Here is a 6,000-nt window from a genome sequence, read left to right as displayed (position 1 = left end):
ATATAATACTCATCCAAGCAGGGGGAATGGGATGCCCTGGCCGGTTTAGGAAAAAATCTTCCCTCTGTGGAGAAATATGTTTAATGGATGTAATGAAAATTGTAATTATTCCTGCATACGTCCTTACTTTTGGTGAGGTAGGGGGAGCAATACGCTAAATATCCTCTTATTACTAGCTAGCCTGGTAATAAGCATTTCAAAATGAATGTTTTAATCCTAATTTTGAATGTAGAAACTGTGTCGGCCTCTCTTACATGATCTGGGAGCTTATTCCATAAAACAGGGGCTTGGTGGCTAAAAGCTTCAAGCTACTTCCAACTATACTTTTAGAAATTCTGGGAACCACAAGCAGTCCTGCATTTTGTGAGTGAAGTTTTCTGTTTGGGTGGTAAGGGACTATGAGGTCTTTAATCTAGGATGGGGTCATACCATGTATGGCCTTATAGGTTAGCAGGAGGATTTTGAACTTGATTCTAGATTCAAGTTGAAGTGAAGTCAACAAAGGAGTACTGTGTTCTCTTCTGCTAGTTCCTGCTAACAATCTTGTTGCTGCATTCTGAACAAACTGAAGACTTCTTAATGAATGTAACAAATCCATGGATGTGTTTTTCAGCATCACGATCAAATCACTAAAATATGGAGGATTTAATATTGAAAGCGGTAAGCAACCAGGAGCCAATGAACAGCTTTAAGGATTGGGGAGATGTTATCTCTTTTCCTAGTGTGGGTCAAGATCCTCGCAGCATAGTTCTGGATCAACTGCAGGTGAGACAGCTACTTCTTATGCAGACAGGAAAACAGACTGTTACTGCAGTCTAGCCATTTAGAAACAAAGGCATGAATAAAAAGTTCAAGATCTTCATATGACACAATTTTCATGAGCTTAGAAATGTTCCTCAACTGGAAGAAACAGTTCTTGGTCTGATCTTATTTCCACTTGATCCACAGCAGTGAAACTTTCTAATGTTACAGGCGTTTCTATGTATGTCTTCACTTCTACTGCTTCGGCCTGCTCTAAGCTGATAGTAGGAATAACTTTGGTGAACTTATGTCTAATATTTGAGATTTTACTATCAGCTCTAAAGATTTCCTTAAATATTTTGAGAGTGGCAGGAATATGTGGTTCTACTGAGCTCTGACTGCTGGTTAGTCTGGCTATTGTACTAAAAAAAGAAACCTCAGATTATTCATACTCTCTGCTATTAAAGTTTATAAGGGCTAGGTTCTGGGTCTCTGCAAAGATTTTTTTTTTTTAAGAGGCTATATTTCCAGGTATTCAGAGACTGCTCTGAGCTGGAGTGGCGCCATTCTCTTTCTTACTTTCGGGTTACTTGTTTAAGAGAACGTGTTTCAGCATTAAAGGCTTAGGTTTCAAAGGGAAAAAAACAATCAATCAATCAATCAAACTTTATTTATGAAGCACTTTTCATATAAAAGCATAACACAAATTTATTTACATTAAAACAAAACAAAATAATATAAAAACAAGCAGGAAAAATTAAATAAACAAGCCCAAAAAATAAAAAAAAAATGGGGCCCCCCTCCCCATGCCTACATACAGCCCCCTACTCCTTTCACACATACCAGCCCCTAACTGATGGGGAAAGACAATGAGAAATAGGCTGACCATGAAAACAAGATGTTGGAAACGCTAATAATTGGAACCTCCCTCTCTGTGAACAGCTACATAGACAGTCAAATGCAGCCTCACAGGCGGGGATTGCTCCACCACATCTAGCAGCTGGGTAGCTCGGTTGGTAAGGTGAAAGGCTACCACGCAGGGAACCAGGGTTTGATTTGGAACCCTGGTTCTGAATCGAAACCTGGTTCCATTCCAAATCCTTGATTCGGAATGAACAATGTTAACAATGGTAATGGGGGAATTATATCAAAGGCGAGCAATTAACATCACTCAGTGAGGGCCCTTGGGCAAGACCCTTAACGCTACTGCCTACTGTACATGTTTGTCTGCAGCTCACCACTCCCCCCATGGGTCAAATTGCGGAGAAGAATTTCCCAATTGTGGGATAAATAAAGTATCAATTAAGCGGTGATGCAGGTTCCCATCTAGAGCTGCAGTGGCTTAACAGCAGCCGACCCAGAGGTAGACGTTCCAGCTGAGGAAAGACCGGAGGTAAAAATTAAAATAAAAATGAGAATGAAAAGTAAACATAATCATAAAAGCAATAAACAATAAAACATTGAAATAAGGTCAATTAAAATATTGCATTAAAAATCTAGTTTAAGTTCATAGAACAAGATAGAATGGATAAATAAATAAATAACAATAAATGAATAACTAACTACTTACCGCAAATTCCGGACTATACAGCGCACTCGATTACAAGCCGCACCCACCCATTTTAACGTGTATAACTAGTTTTGTACATACACAAGCCGCATCAGAGTACAAGCCGCATGTATTAGGCAGCATGATCATCCTGACAAATCACATCCTGATTCCTAGGATAAGTGTGACTCAGTAACACACTGTGGCAGAGGCCAGCCTTACCTGAGGCTCATGTATTTGAGTACACCCTATCTGCCTAACAGCATGGACGTCTATTCTGTTCACAAGTTTCTCAGTTATGTTTTTTTTTTTTTTTTACTTATTGACAATCTAGGTATCATACATAAAATTACAAACAGTAACCATGTAATCAACATTACATCCCTCAGTTATGATGAGGAAATTTACATCCGCGATCCCCCATTTCCCATGAGTCTTAGGGGGTAAAGGCGGGGCCAACGCCCGGCTTGCCACACTGTTGTACGTGTTTAAGAATGAGCAAGTAGCAGCAGTGCATGGAGGGTGAACGGGAACAGCTCTCCTTCCACTTGTGTCACGGCAGCGTTATGGGAATAACAGGGCTGGTTAAAAACACACACCACTAAAATAAAGCAGCGGCGACTGAAAAGCGCGCGCCTCAGCGCGCGTCAGCGCGCGTCAGAAGTTTCCTTCCTAAACAAACAAACACGCCTCTGCGCTCCGCGCTCGCCAAGCGGGCTCCTTGTCTCCCCTTCCTATCCGAAAATCTCACACGGCGGCTTTGAGCTTTTTAATGCAAAATTCCGCTCAGTCCTTAGAAACCGTGAAACGATCACGTGGATTTGTGTTTCCAGTTGTGTCCCGACAAAATAAAGGCTGATGTTATTCACACATATTTACGTGCAGCCAGCCGGGCATGCGTGTTTCGTTTTGTTGAACCATGACTGAAGTGTCTAAGACCTGAAGTCAAGTCCATGCTGTTTGGCTGCTAAGAGGTGTGTTGAAAAACTAATGTCTTGTGCTTGGTGTTAGACAGAGAATTCAAACCATTCGTCGAGTCCGAAAGTACAAACATGTCAGCCGCCAATTAAATCCATAAATTAGCCGCGTCACTGCATAAGCCGCAGGGCTGTAAGCGCAGGAAGAAAGTAGCGGCTTATAGTCCGGAAATTACGGTAAATAAATACATATAAATGAAAAACTAAATAAGTAAATAAAAGCAGTAAAAAATCAGCTAAAGGCCAGGTTAAAAAAATGCTTCTTGAACCTTTTCTGAAAAGCATTAAAACCCTTTATCGGGCAACTGACTGTTTTTGGTAATTTCCGCACATCAGCAAAGATCATTCTACATTATAGGTTACTCAATTGTGCAACTTGACCAATCAGCAGAGAGCAGGGTCACATCAAATTTCCCTTTTTCTCCAAAGTCAGAAAAATTGGCTTTTGCAGCTCGGTTCACTGGACATTTTCAAAGGAATCGTCAAAACTAATCATGGTAAGTTGATGTAACTCATACATTTTATTGTTGAATAGTTGTGTTAAGTGTTGACATATAAGTTGTTTGCGGAGAATTTATTGAAATAAGTGAAAATACAGAATGAAAAATGCAGGCACCATATTTGATCATACGCCCTTTTCACTAAAATCTAGATTTTACTTTGTCTGTTTTTGGACATATGCCCTATGCATCTAACAAACCATATTAGTGCATTTTCTTTACAAATAAAGAAATACAACTTAGCATATTATGTTTTAATGTTGCCAAATGTTTTTATATCACTATACAGTGATTCAGAGAGAATTTAAACACTGTTTTTAGTTTATGAATAGTGATAAAGAGTGGTTTTTGTCAGTTTCTGATGTTATGACAGTTGTTTTATTGCATGTGTTTAATTTTTAGCTTCCATCAATCTTTTATGGCAAGAGGAGGGAGACTGATGTTGTGCCAGTCCACCTTGACATTAGTGATGATGATGATGATGATGAGGATCAAGATGATGATGTGTCAGACCCTGACTTCGTCCCACCCACCCACAACCAGGACATTCCCAGACCCTCACACACAGTTGTGTGAGAGTCTATTCAACACTTTTGATATCAGCACTTTTTGTTATTAGCACCTTTATGTTCTAAAAGTGATGTTCAAATGTTCAAATACACAATATGTGTTTTTTTATATTTATATATATATATATATATACTTATATGTACTTATATGTATATATATGTATACTTATTGGAATTTGTTTTACCCACTTAGAGGCAAGTAATCAAATATGGTAACTTCATTGGCATTGATTTTCTACATGAAAATAAAAAAAAATTGAAAAATGTCACCAATGATATGAAGTCTTGTTATGTTCTCCAATAACACTCTAAGGTTGAATTTTTGAATTTTAAAGTATTTCATTGAGTGCCCTATAATAGTCTCTGTGGCTCAGGTCCTCTGACAGACTGTTCTATGAACGGGGACCGTAGTACTGAAAAGCCGCCTCTCCATAGGTTTTGTTTTCACAGTCGGAATGGTTAACAGACCAGTGCCAGAGGATCTCAGGGTCCGCGAGGGTTCATACTTTACTAAAAGATCTGATAATAAGATGGTGCAAGACCGTTAAGACATTTAAAAAATGTTAAAAGTATCTTGAAATCAATCCTGCATCATATGGGGAGCCAATGCAGGGATTTTAAAATTGGGGTGATGGGAGCCCACCTTGGTGAAGGTTCTTAATGTCAGTTTTTGGAACATCAGCAAGCAGGGCGTTACAGTAATCAATTTTACTCATGATGAAAGCATGCATTTGCGTCTCCATATTAGCAAGACAGAGTGGTGGGCGGACCCTAGCCAGATTTCTAAGACGATAAAAAACAGTTTTAACCACCTGTTTTATGGTGGATGAAAGTTAGCTTGGAGTCGAATGTAACGCCCAGGTTTCTGACTGTTTCTGAATGGCTTAATGAAAGTTCTTTTAACTTCAGAAACGGTTTCTCTCTCTTGGCTTCAGGACCGATAACTAAAATTTCAGTCTTTTCCTGGTTGAGCTGCAAAAAATTATTTGCCATCCATAATTTCACATCTAAAATACAGTTAAAAAGTGCTTCTATTGGTCTTGTGTCATCAGGAGACATAGCTATGTACAGCTGGGTATCATCAGCATTGCTGATGACAGTGAATGGGTTCATTTACATTTTGTGTGAAACCAACATGATCTAATAAAACTGCAAATGCCTTTTCTAGATAGTCATCAACATGAATTTTAAAATCCCCTACTATTACAATTTTATCAGCATCTAAAACAGTAGTTGATAGAAAGTCAGAAAATTTCTGAAGTGTTTTTGAACGTGAGATGGTTGTTGGTGCCAGACGGGCTGGTCTGAGGATTTCAATAACTGCTGATAAACTGGTACTCTCACCCACAACCATCTCTAGGGTTTACAAAAATGGTCCAGAAAAGGGAAAATATCCAGTGAGCCGCAGTTCTGTGGGCACAAATGCAGCAGAAGACCACACCAGGTGCCACTCTTATCAGCTAAGAACAGGAAACTGAGACTACAATTTGCACAGGCTCACAGATTTGGACAATAGAAGAATGGAAAAATGTGGTCTGGTCTGATGAGTCTCCATTTCTGCTGCCACATTCAGATGGTCGGCTCAGAATTTGGAGTCAACAACATGAAAGCATGGATCCATCCTGCCTTGTATCAACGGCTCAGGTTGGTGCTAGAATTTGGTG

The sequence above is a fragment of the Oryzias latipes genome, chromosome 7 (genome assembly GCF_002234675.1).
Source record: "Oryzias latipes chromosome 7, ASM223467v1".
NCBI classification, from domain to species: Eukaryota; Metazoa; Chordata; class Actinopteri; order Beloniformes; family Adrianichthyidae; genus Oryzias; species Oryzias latipes.
The sequence above is the reverse complement of the archived record's forward strand: the minus strand, read 5'-3'. Positions refer to the sequence as shown.